The sequence below is a fragment of the Panthera tigris genome, chromosome B1 (genome assembly GCF_018350195.1).
Source record: "Panthera tigris isolate Pti1 chromosome B1, P.tigris_Pti1_mat1.1, whole genome shotgun sequence".
Taxonomy (NCBI): Eukaryota; Metazoa; Chordata; class Mammalia; order Carnivora; family Felidae; genus Panthera; species Panthera tigris.
The window spans coordinates 158,856,857-158,878,412 of record NC_056663.1 but is presented as its reverse complement, the minus strand read 5'-3'; the positions used below and the strand labels follow the sequence as shown (position 1 = coordinate 158,878,412).

At 42.9% G+C, this 21,556-nt stretch overlaps 1 long non-coding RNA gene across 1 annotated transcript; it reads left to right on the top strand.

Moving 5' to 3' along the window:
- Window positions 1–174: 174 nt before the first annotated feature.
- Window positions 175–20,050, top strand: LOC122238034. Its single transcript, XR_006217000.1, has 3 exons — window positions 175–363; window positions 12,952–13,016; window positions 19,332–20,050. It is a non-coding gene; the product is annotated as an uncharacterized LOC122238034 (long non-coding RNA).
- The last annotated feature ends 1,506 nt before the right edge of the window (window positions 20,051–21,556 follow it).

Sequence of the window (21,556 nt, the reverse complement as noted above, 5' to 3'; positions counted from 1 at the left end):
GGCTGGATGCCAAGTTAAGAGCTTGGACAATTGCCCAATCGATGAAAAGTTGTTTTGTTGTGTTTTGTCTCCAGGCACAGAATGCACAAATAAAGAACAGTTATAGGGGAGGTTCAGCCTGGGATGATACGATTTTAGGTCTCCTTCAGAAACTATTTTGATTTCTTTCTTCTGCATCTGTACTTTCCTCCTGACTTCCCCTCCCCTTCCTTTGTTAATGAAATTCCTATCTAAGAGTTGGAAGATTCCCCATGAGAGCTCAAATAAAAAGCCAGTGTGTGAACAAGCCTGTGGGAAGATGCACTCCAAATGGGAGAGAGTGTGCAGTGGTTCGTGTGACCATCAGTGGAAATGTTTCTGAAGGTGAGGGTATGTGTGTGGGTGTGGGGACCTGGTTAGTCGATGTTTACCTGTATTTTTATAGCTAGATATGGCAGTTAATAGTCAATTGCAGCATGCTAAACACATTAGGTGGGTATGATTTTGAGAGGATGAAGGAAAGGAGACAGGGTTTGGTGAGATCATTTATGGGAGTATCTGTGTGTATTTGCTGGTATGTAGCACAGACTATAAGTGCCATCCAGATTTACACAGCCTATCTTCTTCACTTCACTGGAGAAAGAAAAAGCCTACTTGATTCTCTTGGGAACAGCAGCCGAATGTGAAAGAAGAACAGCAATCATTAAGAAAATTTCTTTCTCTCTTGAAAAAGGGGGTAATGGTGATAAAACATGTGTGGGAGAATAGTGGAGACAGGGGGCCTAGCCTATCCTAACCCTGGTTACCAGAAGAATTCTTTTGTTTCCTGCCTAATTCATTGCCTAACTTTTGACTGTTCTATGGCCAAATCTGGATTCTTGCCTCCCAGATTTCTTGAATGCAGTGTTTATCTCTTGTTCATCTTTTGACACCCATAGAGCCTGGCACAAATTATTATGACAGTGACAAAGACGATAATGATGATGGTGTCCGGGTTTACACTTGGGGCTGATTTGCATCAATATTTAGAAAGTTGCTTCAGAATGTTTGCAACTACCCTTATTATTTGTTTATCATTAATCTTCCAGAATGTGATTTCCATGACCTCAATGACCTTGCCTGTCTTGCCCACTCTTGAACCCCAACACCCAGCACTGTGTCTGGTACATAGTAGGTGCTCAACAGATCTGTGCTGTTTGCTTAGTTTCTAAATTCTTTCGAAGGCTGTGCCACCCAAAAGACAGAAGTTCTGGAATTGGCAGTCTCATCTTGAGCCACACATTTTTCTTTTGCTCTTGCATAATGTGTTCGCTTTAAGCTATTCCTCTTTATCCAGTGTATCATGGAGATGAAACTTAAAGTGGCAGAAACCATAGGGCAGTTTTTACATCACTAAGAACTCTGCAGGTATGTGGTTTCAGGTTGCTCAGTGGTGCAGTGAGGTCACCAAGAACCCAGGCTTTTTCTGTATTTCATTTTGTAGTCTTCAGTGTGAGAGCATTGCCTCCCACCATGGTGGCATGGTTGATACAGCAGCTTGGTGTATCACATCATTAAATGAAAAAAAAAAAATCAAAGACAGGTAGGAAGGGAAATGAGCTTTCTCCTTAGTAGCCCTCTATGTTTGTTAAAGAGAAAAATCTTTCCAGAAGCCATTAGCAGACTTCCAGTTATGTCTCCTTGTGGAGAACTGGGTCAAATGTCCACTACATGGGCTAAATCCATCATCTGCAAAGAGGAAATGAATCAGGCTGACCGTTGTTCATTTTATGGGCCCCAGGGAAGGACCTACCTTTTCCAGAAAAATTCCTGGTATCTGAACAAAATCAGGATTCAGTTAACAGGGTAGAAGTAGAACAGTGCTACGAACAATACTGCCAGTCTAAGAAATCCTTGAAAGTCTGATAAGCTGAACTGCATTGGTGCGTGGGTGCCAGTCCTGGCTGTGGCAATTGTGCTTCATTCTGTTGGTTCTCTATCTCTGTGTGCTTTTTTTTTTCTTTAATGAGAAAAGCTAACTTTGACTCTTAGCAAAATTGAAGCTATTTCAACAACCCCAAATAAGGGAAGTAGCTGGTCACAGTGATTTTTTGTCTGCAGGGTTAGATTATCAGTCTGTGTCACCACTGATTTTCTCCATAACCAAGGAATTGCATATAATCTAGCAGCCTCTTCTCCCATGTCAGATGGGATTGATGATGTTGTTGATTTCTTAGAAACATTGAGTCTAATACTGCAACGCATCATAAAAAGGTTGCCACACAGTCTATGAGGGTTTAAGATTCATTTCCTGTTCCTCTTCTTGTCTATTATATTTCTGTGGGATTTCCACACGTTTGCATCTATCTCTGCCTGGGAGCTCCAGCTACTGCTTCAGGTTTGTAAACTAGAAACATATGGCTGATATTGCAATTCTCACATAGTTTTTATTTCTCTCTCTCCTGGTGATTAGCAAACTTCAAATTGACACCTGCATGTGGATAATTTTGTTTTCCTGCTCTTCACTGTTCTAGACGTTTTCCTTGGTGGGCTTCAGGAACTCTTGTGTCCATTGTCACAGATCAAGAGAATTAGGATAGAGGATGCCGTGAGCTAGATGTTAAGCTCCAAGAAAAGAATAATGTATGGGAAATGGTAGGTGCTCCATAAGTGTTTGTTGAGTGACTGGAAGAATGGTGGAAAGGAAAGAGGATGGTCTTCTGAATCACGCAGGCTTAGATTCCAGTCCCACCTCTGCTACTTACCATCTCTATGAGCCAGAGCAAGTTATAAAACTTCTCTCAGACTCAGTTTCCTCATCTATAAAATAGGAATGATGATGCTTAACTCGTAGGTTTGCCATAAGGACTAGAGATATTACATGTAGAGCACTTAGCATAATGCCTAGAACATAGTATATGCTTAATAAATGGTAATGGTTACACTATGAAGCCCAAGTCATTTGTAAGGCCTACACATGGTAGGCACAAAATAGTGAACCTAAACCCACAAGTGCTACAGCAAACAGGAGTGTTTGGAAGAGCTACATAGAAGGCAGTGATACCTGGACAGTGAGGCAACTACTCTTTCCCTGCTCAAAACCACAGATCACCAAAGTTCACAGAGCCATTTGATGACTGAGGGGCATACAATGGTAGAGGGAGAGAAAAGCGATTCCCTGGGGAATAGAAAACTACCAAAGACATTTAAGAAAATTTGTCATAAGGGATATAAACCTCCCAAGGGCCAAATCTGACTTGTACAGAAACAAGTTAGGAAGAGGGGTAACCAGAGCATAGAAGCATACCTGCTGAAAGTTCTGCCCCCAAGGTGTGAACTTGCAGACAGAGAGACTGAGAATCTCATCCCATGTGCAGATGGTGTGGAAGTGCCGACTCCCAGCCTCTTCCTGGGCCTAGCCTAGCTGGGAGGCAAATAGGGGAAGTAGCAGAGGATCAGCAATGACAGATAACTTGGATGCAGAAAAGGATGTCGGCTAACCTAGGTAGGAGATGTTTCCCTTGGCTGCTCCTGACATGAGGTTTCACAAGTTCCCTGGTGAGGAGGGACTGGGAGTTCTAGCACAACCATACTCTGTAGTCTTTATAGTTTGCTGTAGACTGATCATGATTACGTCACTCTTTCAGTGAGCTGTAGGTATTTCATTCCAAGTGTGGGTTCCATCATCTTACCTAATCCACCTGTTGTCCTTGTGGAGTCCCAAGTCAGTGGATGGCTAGGACTTAGGATGCTGTGGCCCATTCACAGCACCCACTGCAGAAGGTGCCTGGGAAAGGCTGTTTCGACTGGTGTGGTCCATGTCACCTTTGCTCTTTGATTTGAAAATCACAACTTTTTTTCACTCGAATTTGTTTCACCCAGAGTCTAATGAACAGGGAGGTCACAAGCACTGTTTCCCCTAGAAACCCCATTTATGCTATTGGTCAGAGGAGGGGAAGGCCCTTGTAATGGGGAGCATTGACCGTCTATGGAAGGAGGGGGAGGGGGCATCAGTCCTCACCCACCAAAGCTCTGAACGCCTCTACCTCAGCTCCTTTCCCTCAGCATTAGGACTCACTGCTGCCAGCAGGAGCTGTGGGGTGACATTCTCAAGAGGGGTGGGGGTGGGGCCTCACCTAGGAGGCAGCTCTTCCGTGAGTGACAGGAAGGTATTGCAGGTTGGGGCCACCTCAGCCTGATTGTCATCCCCTAACACACAGAGTGAGGAAAGAGAGTCCCCACGCCCATGAAGTTTCAGGGATGGGCCTTGTGCTTTTAGAAAGCAGCGGGTGGGGAGCTAGGGTAAAAAAAAAAAACAAAATCAGTCGGTAAAAACTTGCCTGACTGGGCATCAAACACAGGCATAGTCCATGCTACCAAGCACCGCACAGCAAGACCTTTGTGGCCACTTCTCAGGGTGAAGCCCTAAGCAGGAGGGGAAGAGTAGGTCCCACCTCCCCATGGGTACCCCCATGCCAAGTTCCATCTATGTGAGATACTTGACTTCTGTGAATGATTTTACCTGGAAACAAAGAGGAGGAAGAAAGGAGAAAGGGGAGGTAACAAAAATATAGAGCTTGAGGACAAACCAAAAAACAACCAAAAATTCATGTTTGACACAGTGGAGTAAGGGTTTGAAAAATACTTTGGGCTAACATTGTGGATTAGCTGAAGAAGGGAGAGAAGAGGTTTGATTAGCAGCTACAGACCTTTTCCTTCCTGCACCCTCCTCTCCACCTCAGAGGTGCCAGAGTGGACTCGGCATGTGACTCCAGAAGCTCTCATCTCCTCTCCATGCCTCAGCCCTTGTCTGTGTGAGGAGGGAGTTGAACTAGATGATCCCTCTGAGGTCCTTTCTGTTTTAATCTTCTGCCCTCCAAGGGGAGACAGTCAGGGGCCACTGGGTGGAGAGGAGGGACCCCTAGCAGCCACAGGGAAGGATGGCTCCCACCACTTAGGGCTGAGAGAAATAAAGGAAAGCATCAGTGGATAGGTAAAACCTGAGAAACTGTTAGGACACTGAAATACTCCACTCACTAACATTCAGAGACTCCCTAGTCCTCCTCCTCAACAACCTGGGCCTCCCTAAACCTGCTGGGATCCAGCAATTAGAGGGTATCATCTGGCACTGTGTGTGTGTGTGTGTGTGTGTGTGTGTGTGTGTGTGTATCACGGGAACAACCAGAACTCAGTTCCAGCTACAATGCTTCAAGCATGTGTTTGGTTTTCCAATGCAGTCCAGGGAGTCATTCTGAAAGAGAAAGCCCCGAGGTAGGGGAGATTTGGGAGATGGGGTTAGGCAGGTGGGTGAAGAAGGGAGGGAGGGAGGGAGGAAGGAACTGTATATATATCATCCCTGAAAAAAAAATGTCAAAAGGTGTTGATTTCTGCTTTTGGCAAAATTATGCTATAGTCTGACATTGTTCACGAATTCAGCCCAGTTCTACTCTGCACATTTCAGCAATGCTCCTCCCTCCTCCATGGCCTTCTCTGAGGTTTCCATAATGAGGCCCTGGCAGGGCAGTGGGCAATGATTTAAGGCCACTTGTAAAATGGCTTCTGATGTGGTGAATTACATAAATGGTGATGTGCACTCTTAAATCTGACTTTTACCTCTCTGGAGAGTGAGTGACCTGCAAGAGGGCCTGGTTTCCTGAGTTGATTTCCCAAAGATGACACTGATGAGGGAGCAAAAGGCAAGCTGAGGGTAAAGCACAAGCTAACATCCTGCAACACCCCTCAGCCTCCCATGGGGGTATGTGTGACATTCCTCAGGCACTCCTGGCTGCCCAAGAAAAAAGGAAAGGGAAAACAAATGGTCAACCAATAGACATCACAGTCATGTGGGACATGAATCTCTATCAGTTTGCAACTATCTTAATGACTTAGAAGGAAAAAAAAGCAATCTTATCAAGAGCCAGACCTCCAGAAACCTATACATTCAATTCCCTGGGGCCCTAACACCATCCCCCCCTTCATAGGATAGCAAACCTTACGTAATCAGTCACTGCTCACAACCCCAGTGCAGCTCTTTCTGCCCACAGGTCCTGTCTCTGTGCTTTAATAAAACCACTTTTTTGTACTGAAGAATTCTTTGACCGTTAGCTCCCAAACCCCAACATTTCACATCAATACCAATGACTTTGTTCTCTGACTCAAAGGGAAATAAACTCTGCATTTTTCATGGTGCTGCCAGTAGATTCCCCATTTGTCCCAAGGCCAAATCTCAGTCTGAGAAGAATTTAGGGTGGTACTAGGGTTCAGAGGGAAGGCTCTGGAGACAGTGTGGGTCTAGCTCAGCCTATGGTGACCAACTTTCCTGTTTTTCCTAGAACTGTCCTGGTTTAGCACTGGAAGTCCCATGTCCCGGAAAGCCCCCAGTCCTGGGCAAACAAGGATGGTTTGTCAACCTATCCTAGTTTTCTCACATCGTTGCCAGTAATTTAACCTCTTTAAACCTTAGTTTCCTCATACATGAAATGAAAATAATGATCACAACCTCGTGCAATATTTGAGGAGTAGGATTGATACCCACTCAAAGATTGTTCAGGAAGAAAAGAGAGGATTAGGTGACAAAAGTAATGTGTTTCTGTCTCTGTTCCAAGGAGTAGATGTCTCCTCTCCCCAGTGTGTTTTGACTTTTCCAAGTGAAGGTGTGAGCACAACACTTGAGGATTCTGTAACAATCCAGAAAGCCTTGCAGGCTTTAGCTAATGCAGAAATCCCAGCTAATGCAGAAGGCTGGATTAAGGCCTCTTCTAGCTAGCTCTGTGATTATCTGATTAAGTGTAAATGGCAGAGGCAGCTGCCTACTTGCAGAAGTCACTTTTAGCAGCTACCACTTAGGAGTCACAAATAAGGGATTATGAAGCCTTTTCTTTTCAGCTTCCTTGTTACCCCTCAGCTATTGTGTGCAGAGATTCTTAACTAATAGCCATTTTCTGAGTGACTATTTCCCAGTAACTACTCTTTCAGGGCTGAAAAAGGAAAAGAAGTTAATATTTTCAAAAGACTTCCTTGCAAGGCATTTTGCAGCCGAAGAGTGAATTTCACAGGCATCTTATTCCCTGGCAGTAAAGCCTGAAGGCTGTCTTGGAGACCAGAAGCAGCAAGTAAGAACTCTGATAACAAAGAGAGGCAAGGGAATTATTTATTCAAATGCCCTGATAGAAGAAGGCTTTAATCAAAGACACCATAGAAAACAAGCTGCAGGCTGATAGGGAGTGTTTGGAACATGAAGGTGTCAAAAGGATCCAGTATTTTTCTGAACAGAAGGAAATGACTGGGGAAAATGGTCCTTCATAGTTGAGCAGAGCTATGTCAGCACTAAGGACAGGAGGGGGCTCTTATTAGGAAGATGCCAAAAGCTGGAGATTATTCAAAGTGCAAACATCTTTACCATCCCGGCCCTCCCACCCCACTACAAATGAAGTCAGATTCATTTAGAATTAGTGCCAGATTCTGGTTGAAACTAGAAGTTTGCAGAAGTTGGAAAATTCAACATGCCAGACTCTGGCGCCAGTGATAACTAACTAGTTCATGTCCAAGGCAGTTGATGGCACAATTTTGCATAATTAGGACATGTTTGGGAGGAGAGGAAAAAAGGACTCTCCGATCAGGAATTTACTGACTTACATAAACATTAGTGTGATCGCTGGCTTCAAATTCTATGGTACCACCTTCATATTTACATTCTAAATTAATGAGGGGCAGAATGCCAAGGACAGCAATACTGCCGGCTTTCACAAAACTGCCCACCAGACTCTGGGGAAACCTGCCAACTAGATGGTTCTAGGTTACCAAGCTGTCTTTTCTCCTGCGTTTTCTAACCCTTAAAGAAAATTAAATTCTGAAACAGTTAATTCAAAAGTCAAGAAATTTGATTATCTGAATAATGCATTAAGGTATGACTGTTAAACCATTGCTGCATAATAAGTCACTCCAAAGCTTAGTGACTTAAATTAACCATTATCATTTTATTACCTCTTCCAGTTTCCATGGTCAGGAATTCAGGGAGGGCTCAGTGGGGAGATTCTGGCCTGAGGTCCTTTACATGGTTGCAGTCAGACAGTGGCTGGAGCTTGAATAGCAGAGGAGTTGGGAGAAGCTACAATCTTGCTGAGTATCTCTCTCAGTAGTCTCAGGGTCTCTCCATGCAGGCTCTCCACAAGCAGTGGTTAAGCTTCCTCACAACATGGCAGCCTCCGGGCAGCTAAGTTCTTCAGTGCAAGTAGTTCAGCCCCTAAGGCAGCAGCATCAACTTTTATGACATGGCCTTAGAAGTCATGTAGCATCACTCCTACCACATTCTGTTGGTTCCAAGTGAGTCACAAACCCACCTAGACTCAAGGGGAATTAGTGGAGAATTCTTAATTCTTAATGGAGAAATGGCAAGGTTCCAGAAGAGCAATGTGGGATGGGGGATATTGTGGCCATCTTTGAAAAATACAACATGCCATAAGATATGAATAACTGATGATCATAATCTTTAAATTTTTATATTTTAAGAAAATAATGTTAACTCAATAAATCTCTTAATTAGTGAAATATATACTGAAGAACATAGTGTTAACTACCTTCAACCCCTTCTTCTCCACATTACTTCTGATTCTATAGGGTCAAACAACTGGGTGTAATGATGTACTAGTTTTCTGGGGGGGGGGGCACCATAACAAAATACCATAAACTAGGGAGCTTACACAACAGAAATTTGTTGTCTTCCAGTTCTGGAGGCTAGAAGTTTCAGATAATGGTGTCAGTAGGGTTGATTCTTCCTGAGGACTCTAAGAGAATAACTGTTTCATGCCTCTCCCTTAGCTTCTGGTGGTTTGCTAGAACTCACTGGTGTTCCTTGCCTCATAGAAGCACCTCTCCCATCTCTGCCTTCATCTTCACATGGTATTCTCTCTGATGCATATGTCTCTGTCCAAATTTCCCTTTAAAAAATGTTTGTTTATTTATTTGTTTGTTTGTTTGTTTATTCATTTATTTATTTTCAGAGAGAGAGAGCAAGAGAAACAGTGTGAGTTGGGGAGAGGCAGAGAGAAAGGGAGACCCAGAATCCCAAGAAGGCTCTACATTCAAAATGAAGCCTGACATGGGGCTCAATCCCACAACTGTGAGATCATGACCTGAGCTGAAATCAAGAGTCAGATGCTTAACTGACTGAGCCACCCAGGTGCCCCCAAATTTCCTCTTTTTATAAGGACACCAGTCCTATTGGATTAGGGGCTCACCCTACTGTAGTGTGGCTTCATCTTAACTAATTATATCTACAATGACCTTATTTCCAAATAAGGTTACCTGCTGAGGTACTGGGGTTAGGACTTCAACATGAATTTGGGGGAGCAATTCAACCCACAGCATGTCTCTTATTTTTTGAAGGGAGGAGCTTCTTTTGATATGTTTTCTAATAGTATCGGTTGGAGAGTAGAACCCAACCACAGGTACAATTTTCAAACTTTATATCTAGCTTCTCCTTTCCATGGCCCTTGCCATTCTCTCCTATCTCCTAAACACCTTCTTCAAATTTTAAGTAAAGGTTTCCATTAAAGCTATTAATGCCATTAGAGTATTTTAGGATTAAATGTGTCTTTTATTAAAATGCCATTAAATAAATAAATAAATAAATTTAAATGTCATGATCAGATGTTGGTTATGAAGTCTCATTCCCTCCCAAATTTTCTCTAATCCTAATGCCACTTGTTATATAACTTCAAATTGCATAGGATTTTTCAAAACTTTATTCTCCTTGGAGCCTGGGCCTCACCTATGCAGCAACTTAGTTCATTTAAGGAGGCTCAAAGAGCAATTTATTGACTTGGGGAATTTGAGATTGTTCTCTGTCAGTATTGTGCAGACATTTAAAAATGTATTTCCTTTGGATGTTTAAAGCAAAAAGAAAGACAGGCACATCCCGCTACCTCATTAGAGAAGCCACATGTCTTTGGCTTTCTTGACCTAGCACTTATCTTGTACTTGATGTTTTCAAAATACCATCCAATCATTAAACAGCCAGTTCCCACAACATCTTTGTGAGATGTGAGGATTGTTTCCATTTTTAGTAAAGGAATTTGAAACAAAAAGAAAAGGTGACCTGTGCAAGGCAGTATAACGAATCAGGACTGGACCCAAATGTCTGCCATTTCATGAACTAAAACTTTGTTTTGTGAAAACCGAGGGACAGATTTTCATGACCACATCCCTTTCACCTCTTCCCAGAAATCAAATGCCCTCTTTCCCCTTTGCTCTGAAGTCACTGGAGGAGCATCAGGTGAGGCAGGAGTTAGCAGACACAAGGATACCCCGTGGAGAGTCTCAGAAATCATAAGGGGGACCTTTGGGATATGAAGCCCCAGTCAGCAGGTGGGCATCTCAATGCAATCTCTTTTGTGCCTGCTGGGTGGTGAGATCAGGGAGATTCAGGATATATATCAATAATAAAGATGGTATGGAAGGTGTTCTTTCTAGTCTTAGAAAACTGTAATCTTCTTGATCAGAGGCTCTATTGGAAACAAGCCTCTGAAATTCTTTGGTCTAGTCTTAAGCCAACAAACCATAACAGCAAACTTTGAGGACTTTCCCAAATTCTAGGAAGGTGCTGCAGGACAGAATCCCAGACCTCTTATATGGCTGCCTCCCCAGGAAGACTGGTAACCACCATAATGTCCTCTAGTTTTTCCAGAGTTCTCTGACGAAAGAAGATTGCAGATCATCGGCTGGTCCTATATCTGAGTGAAGGGAAATCAATGGCATGCAAATTAGCTTATTTAAGATAATTCAAGACCCCACCCAGACTAGCATTTTGCTCTTAGGCAGGCCATTGAAGCAAAAAGCAAATCCAAATCACATTCTCCTCTCCCAAGGTACCAAGCATACCCTTCCCCCCCCTCCTTTTTTTTAAGTCTTTCATTTCAAAGCTGTGATTGCCTGTTTACTTGGTAGAAGTATAGCTACTAAGATATGTTTTGCCTTGATTATGGGATACTCAGGTGGAATAGTATATGACGTGGGCCTCTTCCTAAGCAAGAATAGAAGTTGAGGCTTCCCATCTTCATACCAAATGCCATGCTGGTCCTGCACACCTGAATTCTAAGCACAAGGATCTAAGCATTTAGGTCTATTTTCATAATCAATACTAGGAAATGCATCCTATTTCTCATTTCATCTTAGTTTAGATTTTCAGGTATAAAACTTCTACATTCACAATGTTTATTATTTATACATATTGTAATGATTTTTTAAAGAGTTTTTTACTATGAGGTACTTCAAATCTTTTTTTGAAAATAATGTAAACATGGTAGTAATAACAAATAAAATACATTTAAAAGTCAGTATAATATTCAACACTGAGAATTTCCTTAAAAATCAGTGTGTTTTGGGGTACCTGGGTGGCTTGGCTCAGGTCATAATCTCACAGTTTGTGGGTTTGAGCCTGCTTGGAATTCTCTCTGCCTCTCTCTCTCTTCCCCTCCCCTACATTCTCTCTCTCTCTCTCTCTCTCTCTCTCTCTCTCAAAATAAATAAATAAACATTTTTTAAAAAATCAGTGTGTTTGGGGACACCTGGGTGGCTCAGTCACTTGCCCACTCCCACTCTGTCTCTCTCTCTTTCTCAAAAATAAACACTTAAAAGAAATCAGTGTGGGGGCACCTGGGTGGTTCAGTCAGTTAAGCGTCCTGACTTTGGCTCAGGTCATGATCTCATGGGTTGGAGCCCCATGTCAGGCTCTGTGCTGACAGCTCGGAGCCTGGAGCCTGCTTCGAACTCTGTGTCTTCCTCTCTCTCTGCTCCTCCCCCACTCACTCTGTCTCTTTGTCTCTCTCAAAAATAAATAAACATTAAAAAAATTTTTTTAAAGAAAAGAAAAGAAATCAGCATGTTTGCCTACAGGTTGACTAGAAAACACTGGTAAAAGATAACCAGTTCTGATATTTTTCTGGGACACACTATACTGCCATACTGGAAATTAAGGTACTGAAATCTCTGTATGAATTGTTTAAAGTCACTGCCCTGAACCTCCTGAGGACCTACCGCAGGCACTGAACTCTGCACTTCCCTCTGGGACCTCTCCCTCATTCACCTTCTCCAGGATCTAGCTACCAAAGGGGCTCTAAAGGACCAACTTCAAGCTATGACCAGTAGCCATTCTCTCATATTGGTAGTCTAGCCGTTCTGGCTATGTAGTTTTATATTCCCCTTACAGGGGCTGTTTTTGCTACTCTTGCATCCTTTCAGTGTATGTAATAGCTTTGCATTAATTGTTTGCAAACAATATTCTTTTAAGGGCCAGGTAGTGGTGAAGAATACAGATTCTGAAGCTGGACTGCTTGGGTTCAAGCTCTGGTTTAGCCTTATATTGTCCCTGGGACGTTAGCAAGTTCTGCATCTTCTTCATACCTCATTTCCTCATCCATGAGTTGGAGGTAATCGTGGTATCTCTCTCATAGGATTGTTGTGAGGAATGAATAGTGAATGTAACTCAAGCAGTTAGAAGGGTGTCCATAGTAAGCTCAACACATTAGCCATATTACTAAGCACCTACTATGAGCCAGGCGCAGTACTAAATGCTTTGTGTTTATTATCTTATCCCCCCAGTACCCCCATCAAATAGGTATTTTCATACCTATTTTAAAGAGAACTGAATCTGGGCACCTGGGCGGCTCAATCAGTTAAATGTTTGACTCTTGAATTCGGCTCAGGTCATGATCTCACAGTTTGTAAGTTCGAGCCCTGCATCGGGCTCCGTGCTGCAGGTGTGTATCTTGCTTGGGAATCTCTCTCCCTGGCTCTCTGCCCCTCCCCTACTCATGTGTGTGTACTTTCTTTCTCTCAAAATAACTAAATAAACTTAAAAAAATTTTTAATTTAAAAAGAGAACTGAATCTCAAAGTACTGAGAAATGTGCTTAATGTTACCATGCTGGTGATGGATACAGCAGATTTAAATTCCTAGCTCTTTGACCCAAAGTCTATGCTTTCTCTTCTGACCTAGAGTCTTCCCTGATGGAAGTAACACTTGGCAGCAAAGAAGAAAAAGAAGATGGCTGTCTGGTCCAGGTAGCTTTGGTGAATACCAACTCCATGGAGATGCTCAGTGGATACAGAGATCTTGCAAAGGATGGATAGCAAATGGAGTCCTCTCTGACTAGAAGTCCCAGAGCTTCGATTTACAGCAATGTTCTCCCATCACCCCAGCTTTGGCAGACATCCCTGACCCCTCCCATTCCCTGGCTCTCAGACCTAGTCACCAAGCCCCTCAATTCTGCTCCAGTGGTATCTCTCACATCCCTGCTGTTCCATCCATGCCTTGTGCTAACACTCCATTTCAAGTTCTCATTACCTCATGTCTAGATCATTTCAAAAGCTTCTTAACTAGAGTCCCAGCCTCCGAGTCTGTAAGTCACCCCTCCCACAATCACCACATTATTCCTAAAGAAACTGCTTCCATCACACGATTTCACCGTTCAGCCCCCTCCTTCCCCACACATCCCCTGTGACTACCCAGTGTCTGCCGACTATAGTTCAGCTATTCAGAAGGAAGTTCAAATTCCTTCTTAACCTAATTCTAATCTTCATTTCCAAAGTGCTTTCTCAGGATTCCTCTGTAAGAATCCTATGATTTAGCCAAGATTGTTTTCTTATTATTCCTTTATCATGCTATTTCCTTTCCCACCTCCAAGCCTTACCCACTCCATTCCTCATGCCTGGCACATCCTCCTCTACTCTTCTAAATCCTGTGTGTCCATCATAACCCAACTTGGACACCCTCTCCAGTGTGACACCTTCTGTGCCCACTCCAGGGAAGTTGATGTTCTCTTTTATCTTACACCTCTCATTTGACACCTAGACCCCATCGCTTTACATTACAAATTTGCTCTTTGGTGATACATGCTCTGTTTTCCCAGCTACCTTGTGACCATCTCACAGTGAAGGGAGTGAAGGAGATGAATGATGGGAGGGTTTTGACAGGGAGGTGATGATGGTAGAGTCTGGTGGTTAGGCCTTTGGGCTGGGTTTGAATCACAGCTCTGCACTAACTACCTAACTAGGCAATCATTGCCAAGACCCCTAATCTCTCAATGTCCCCATCTATGAAATAAGGACAATGACTGTCCCTTCCTCCTAGAACTATTGTGAAAATTAAATGAGTTGATATTTCAAGAGCCCTTATCCAGGGCCTGACACATAGATAAAGCTCAACTAATATTATTTATTATTACTTTCATTATTGAACCAAAAGAGTTATAATGTGCTAGACTCCAAATAAATGGCCTTCTTTAATATGTATGGGCCCCCTATGAGGTAATAGATCATGCCCTAGCTATGGAGCCTGCTGAGCAGCCCTGAACTGTATTTCCATGAGAGAGAAATACACTCCAGTAATTTTTAAGCCATGTTTATTTATTTTTTATTTATTTTTATTTATTTTAAGAGAGAGAGAGAGCGAGAGTGGGGAAGGGGCAGAGAGAGAGGGGGAGAGAGAATCCCAAGCAGGCTCTGCACTGTCAGCACAAAGCAGGGCACAGGACTTGAAATCACAAACCATGAGATCATTATCTAAGCCAAAATTAAGAGTCGGATGCTTAACCATTTGAGCCACACCAGGTGCTCCTAAGCCATGTTTAATGTCCCTGTTGCAACAGAACCTAATTCTAACAGGTACAATTCCTGTTATTCTGGTGCTGGAATTAGAAGTGCTTCTCTCTGGTGGCCCTTAGGAACTTTATTTCTAGTATTCAAAAAATTCTATTAGGAGGGAATGACCCAATTTAAGTCTTTCTCACATTGGTCAGCTTTCTCTTTAGAAGAAGCAGGATATGACACTGAAGAATAAAGAAAGAGAAACAGATACGGATTCTTTCTAAAAAGGTGGGGAGGAGGAAGGCTAGGACTAAACTCAGGGATCCTAGGCTGACACCACCCATAACACCTGGGGGATGCTGGGGCAGGTGCAATTTCACTGTTAGCAAAGTCTCTTCAGAGAATCACATGGATGTTTCGAGCTGTGTAGATCCTGAGTCCAGCCTCAAGCCAGAAACATGTCTGGAGCTGGCTCTGTGTGTGTTTTTTTTTTTTTTTTTTTTTTTTTGGTTACGATTTAGTAATTTGCTTTAAGTCATGACCTTGATTTGTCCTTTATGCATTTACAGCTAAGAAATGAAGAAAAATAAAACATAAAAAGACTAGGTAGGTTCCCAAATCAGTGGCTCAACACCACCTCATCCCACCTCCCTCTTGCTTGTTGGAAGAGTTTGTCCTTTCAACAGAGCTGTGAGTTCCAGCTACTCACATTCTCAAATTCCCTGTAGCTACAGCATAGATATGAGACCTAATTTAGTCTAATTGACCTGTATAGCCTGCTTAGGGTCTGATAGGAAATTCCTTCTCCACTGAATATAATCTTGTTAACACGGGGTGTCAACTACTACAGCCATCTTATTAATGTGAGGTAGACAGGGTTAAAATACTAAGGAAGGCAAACTCAAGAGATGGAAAATATCTTGATCCTGATGACATCATTGATCCAACCTTTTAAAATTAGACTGAGTCTGGAGTGTTTGGGGGGCTCAGTCAGTTGAACATCCAAGTCTTGATTTCTGCTAAGTCATGATCTCAGTGTTGTGGGATCAAGCCCAGCATCGGGCTCTGCACTGAGCATGGAGCCTGCTTGGGTTTCTCTCTCTCTCTCTCTCTCTCTCTCTCTCTCTCTCTCTCTCTCTGTCTCTCTGTCTCTCTCTTCCCCCCCCCCCCACACACACACCTCCCCTACTCATATGCTCTCTCCCTCTCTAAAAAAATAAATCTTAGGGGCGCCTGGGTGGCGCAGTCGGTTAAGCGTCCGACTTCAGCCAGGTCACGATCTCGCGGTCTGTGAGTTCGAGCCCCGCGTCAAGCTCTGGGCTGATGGCTCGGAGCCTGGAGCCTGTTTCCGATTCTGTGTCTCCCTCTCTCTCTGCCCCTCCCCCGTTCATGCTCTGTCTCTCTCTGTCCCAAAAATAAATAAAAAACGTTGAAAAAAAAATAAATCTTAAAAAAATGGACTTAAAAAAACAAATCTTAAAAAAAATAAATATAAAAAATCTAAAAAAAAATCTTAAAAAAATGGACTGAATCCAACTTATTGACATATGAAGTAATAAATGTCTTTATTGTTTAATTAATTATGGTTAGATATTCTGTTACTTGTAGCAAAAAGCATCCTTACTGATGCAGTGGCCAAAAACATTTTAACATTCAAAGCTGTAATGCTCTATCTCTATAGGTTATCCTAGTCAAAACAAATATATCTCACCCTTGCTAGCATGTTATTTCCCCATTTTTTAACTGGAGACAGGCTAGGAAAATATACTATCTCCACTTTATGGAAGATTATGAAGTTAGGTAATCTGCATTTGAAACCTGGCTTTACCTCTGTGACCTTTGTCAAATTAACTTTTCCATGCCTCAGTTATGTCATCCATTAAATGGGAAAAATAATCATCCTGCCTCATAGAACTGGATCAAATGAGCTAACACATAGAAAATACTTAGAACAGTGCCTGGCCCACAGCAAGTCATTGATCAGTTTATATTAGCTTTGCTTTCATCCCCCCAGCAATGTGCTCTTCCATAGGTTTCCAAAGCATTTTGCTGTCACACTTTCACCTACATTTTCCTTTGCCAAGCATTTCTGGGAATAGCTGAAATGTGGGACAGCTCAATCCTCTTTTAGCATGCATACCACAAGATCATCAGAAAAGAAGTTTGACTAGCAGAAAGTAACAAATATCTTGTCTGGAAACACTATGGAGAAGCCCAAATTCCCTTCACTCCCCAAATCCCATGCTCTGGATGTACTTGACCACATGCACTGAGACAGAGGTGGCAAGGACTCCTTGGGGTTGATTTTCCCACAGGCCTCTGGGGTGTGCCCTTAGCACTGAACATGTCCCTCATAGATCTATAGCTCTAGTGAATAGAAATAGGAACCCCCCCCCCCCCGCCGATGCTCTTATATCACTATCATTTTTACTTTTTTACCTGCCATTTCTTCCCTTCTTGAGCCTTTTTTTTTTTTTTTTTTTTTTTTTTTTTTTGCTGGACCAAGAATCTCATTTTGTCTTTTTCTCTTGGGAGACTTTTTCCCCATCAACCCATGATTGTACATCCCTTGTCTGGCTACCACCCACCAGGGACACAGAGTCTGTTTCAGCTTCTTACATCTACATTATGCTTGTCAATGGAGGTCGGCTTTCAGCCAATACTTCTGTATATCTAATCTGTAGAGCCCTTGGCAGCTTCCAAAATACTTGGGCCCAAGTTATTTAATCCTCACAAATATCTTGTGTGGTGCATGTTTTTACTCCAAACCTGACTCCTTGCGCCTTTATCCTCTTCCTGTAGAGATCAAGGGCAGGGGGGAGATGAGACAAAAATATTTCACTTTTTTTGCAGTATAGGTTTGGAGTGATAAGGACTTCACCCAGGTTTACCACAGCCAGGAGTGATTCAGGAGGAGAGAAATCCTGTGAAGTCCACCAGAAACTCGAAAACTTGGCTTTTGAAGGAACAACAAACACCTGATACTTCTATGGGGCGAAGGATCAGTTTCTGACATCTAACTGGTGGTCCAATACGGAATTGAGGGAGAAGGAGGAAGAGGCTCTGGAAACTTGTTGGCATACCAAAGTACTTCCTGACATGAAATCTTTTACCTTTTGTAGGAGACTAAAGAAGCACAATGTTTGGCCCCCTTCAGATTCAAGATGTTCTATTGATTTATTTATCAGAGAGCCCCTCAAACATTTATATTGGCAATGACTAGGCTAGAAACTGACCCACCCTGTCTCCTTGGGGTGGTGGTTCAGATTCTCTGTGAACAGTTGATGCCCAGGTGAGGTTTCCCTGAACAGGACTGCAGGCTTGTTGAGCTCTGGTTGCTGCGTTCCAGAAGGTAGGAGGAAATGGAGGCCTCTGTGTGTGGCCTGGTACCACACAGCTCTGCCATCTCAGTATCTGTCTGAGCTGCCAGACTCTTGGAAAAGTTCCTTTGATTTCTTCAATTGTATTCAGTGCCAGGTTGGGAGGCCTAGAGAGGGGCCTGGGGCCCAACCATTGTGCTAACCAGAGAAGTACCAAGTGACAAATCTATGCTGTTCTTTCTTTCTTTTTTTCTTTTTCTTTTCTGCCTTCCAGGAAGATTACTACAAAACAAACAAACAAAAAACAAAAAAACTCATTTTTTTTTTATTTTCAAGCACACCCTGTTCCTTCACAAGGAAAAAAGAAGACCACAGAGCAACATTTATTCATAAAGTCTCTATTCAGCTCTCCTTGCTTGTTATTGGCTCAGGGTTCAGCTAACTGGTTCCCACAGAGCACAGACCAGCAGGGGAGGTGGGGTTCAGAGTAGAGGGAACAGTAAAGAGACCTGCTCTTCCAGAATGCAATGGAAAGCCGCAATATCCTGGATGAGTGGCATAAACACAGTGGTGACTTTATTCTCTATTTCCCCCTTTGGACTGGAGCCTGCCTACCTCAGGGCTGGCCAGACTCACCCACCCATTCCTGCCTGTGTACACCCTGTCTCTGAAAGGGGCTTCCTTGCAGGGGAAACTGAATGTGCTCTTCGAGTGGCTTTCATGGTAGAGCAATTCCCTATCTTAGAAGGAGACAAGTGAGCCATCCTTCTAGCAGCTCAGGAAGAAAACTTTGGAATCATCCCTGATCCCTCTCTTTCTCCCATCCTACTTCCAGTCTGCTGCTACATCCTGTTGGCTTCACGTTCAAAATTTGTTTAATATCTATATCAATCAGTATCTATATCAATAACAATCTAAACTATAAAATTAAGTCAGTATCTATACATACATGTGGTTCAATAAGAGAAACAACCAGTGGCAGATGCTTATTAAGAGATTCATTGCAAAGAATTGGCTTTCACAATTGTGCGCTGGTTAGGTGAGTCTGAAGTCCCTAGGGCGGGAGGGGGTCCTTAGGAAAGGCAAGCGGAAATGCTGAGGCAGGAGATGAAGTTGCTATCCACAGGCAGATCTGCTTCCTCATCCGGGAACCCTCAGGTCTGCTCAGAAGGCTTTTAACTGATTGAATCAGGCCCACCTGAATCTACCATAATTTCACTTACTTAAAGTCAACCCTCTAGGGACCTTAATCACATCTACAAAATATCTTTACAGCAACACCCAGATCAGTGTTTGATTGAATAGCTGCTGACAGTAGCCTAGCCAACTTGACCTACAAGACCTACCATCACATTATCGAAGCCACCATCACATCTCCTCTGAATTACTACTGCTTGAGCCGCTTTACCAGTTTCCCTATCTCTTTTCTGATCCTCCCTGTCCCTCCCCCTTCCCCAACTGTTTTCAACAGAGCAACTAGAGGGATCATTACTCCATTAACCAAAGCCTCCGTGATGGCAGAAGGATGGCCCCCCAAAGATGGCCATGTCCTAATCCCCAGAACCTGTGAGTGTGTTATCTTGCTTGGCAAAAGGGACTTGGAAGCTATGCTTAGGGTGTGGGTGTGGAGGTGGTCCTAGATTACCAGGTGGGCCCAATCTAATCACATAAAGCAGAAGAGGCAAGCAGAAGAGTGAGAGATCTGCTGTTGAGGACTTGACCCTCTACTACTGGCTTTGAAAATGCAGGAAGGGGCCACAAGCCCACAGCAAAGAGCAGAGGACCTCAGTCGTACAACTGCATGGAACTGAATTCTGCTGGCAAACCCAATGAGCAGGGAAACAGATTCTTCCCCCCAGGAGTTTCCGGTAAGGAATACAGCTCTGATGATAGCAGAGCTATATTGTGTTGGGCTTCTGATCTAGATAGAACTGTGAGACACAAATTTATGTTTTTTAAGGTACTACATTTGTGGTAATTTGTTTTGGCAGCAACTTCCCACCCCACAGTGTAAAAGCCAAACTGCTCAGAATCCCCATCTCCCTTTCTCTCTGATGTCATTTCCTACTACTCTCCCCTTGGCTCCCCTCACCCCCTCCATCAACTCCAGGGCCTGGACCAGAGTGAAACTTGTGAGACATGGACCTTGAGATGCCAAAACATTCAGTAATCAAGATAAATAATATTTTAATGACATATCATCATTAATACAAAAGAAAAAGACAAAACTTTGGAAGAAAGGCAGGATCCAACCCTGCGTTTGTACGCCTCGCCTTTGGCTAATCCTAGACCTGATCTTTGTTGCTCTGAACCCTCCAGGCACACTCAACCCCCAGTGCTTTGCCATTTGCTTTTGCCCTAAATATCTGCAAGCCTTTCTCCCTCACCTGCTTCAGTCTTTGCTCAAATTTCCCCCTTCTTAATGAGCCTTCCCTGACCCTCTATATAAAGTTGCAGTGCCTCACGCCAGCACTCCTGGGCCCCCCTTGCTTTCTATTTCCCCAAACATGTTACATGTCTAATATTCTATTTTATTAATTTACTACTGTAGGGAAGATAACATTTCTTCTTTACCCATCGAAGGTTTCTGGCAGGGATGTCTTAACAGGTGAAGAGGAGGAGAGAATACAAATTTCATTTAATAAAAGTTTGCCCGTACATAGGAGTCTTCACAGGAAAAGAAAGATCCAAAGAAGCATCTAGGCCCCAGGGCTTATGTACGACATTGAAAGGAGAGTGACGATTGTGGAGAAGTAACTAAAATATATGGGGAGACTAGAAGATAAAAGTTATTTTAATAAGGTCTGTTTGTACAAATTTCCCTCAACCTTGACTCCCCATCTCTGGTGATAAAAATGTTCTTTTCCTCCTGGTGTTAGGAGGGCATCTTTCACATTCGGAGTTTCATCTCCTGTTTTCAGGAAGAAGAGGAAAGGTCAAAGTGCTTTCTTTGCACCTGTTGGTTTTCAAGTGACTTTAGCTCAAAATAATATGTCAAAAGAGCATATTTTGAGGTGGCATGTTCTGAGCCCCTTTATTTCTTATTGTTTGCTGCTGTTTCATCAAGGCCTAACAGTATGTGGCGGGTGTAGGCCTTCAATTGGGAAGGAATGAAGGAGGCAGGGAGAGAGGGGGAGGGCAAGAGAGGAAGGAAGGAGAAGGAAGAACAAAAGTGTGGCTAGTGTTGGTGGGGGAACAGGGCAGGTATATGTATTCAAGGAAGACTTTCCCCTCGGTTTATTGAAACCTAAAATCCCTGAAGAACTGTAGTAAATTTCAATCTGTCTAAGGAAATATTGATTTATAAGCAGGGTTATTTTTTCCTCTCCCAAAGGGGAAAGCCATCCAGAGCCAGTATAGTCTATTAGGTTAATTAGCAGATTTGGATTAGCTGTGTGCTTTCTTTTCTAGGACATTAGCTAAATTCTGTTTCCACTGAAATTCTGGGAAATGTTTGAATCCCATGCAGTTTGCCCCAAGTCCTTTGAGACAGAGTCTCTGCAAGCTATATTTAATGATCCCTAGAGGTTTTATTCTTGTCTAGTTTACTCTCAACAAATGAAAATTCAATTTTGATGATCCCTTTCTCCTATTTTTCAGTGGCTTCTAATGAATCTATTGTCAAAGATTAATGATAACTTGCATTATAAATTGGTCTTTATGCCATAGTAACAAAGAACATTGTAACAAATGTAT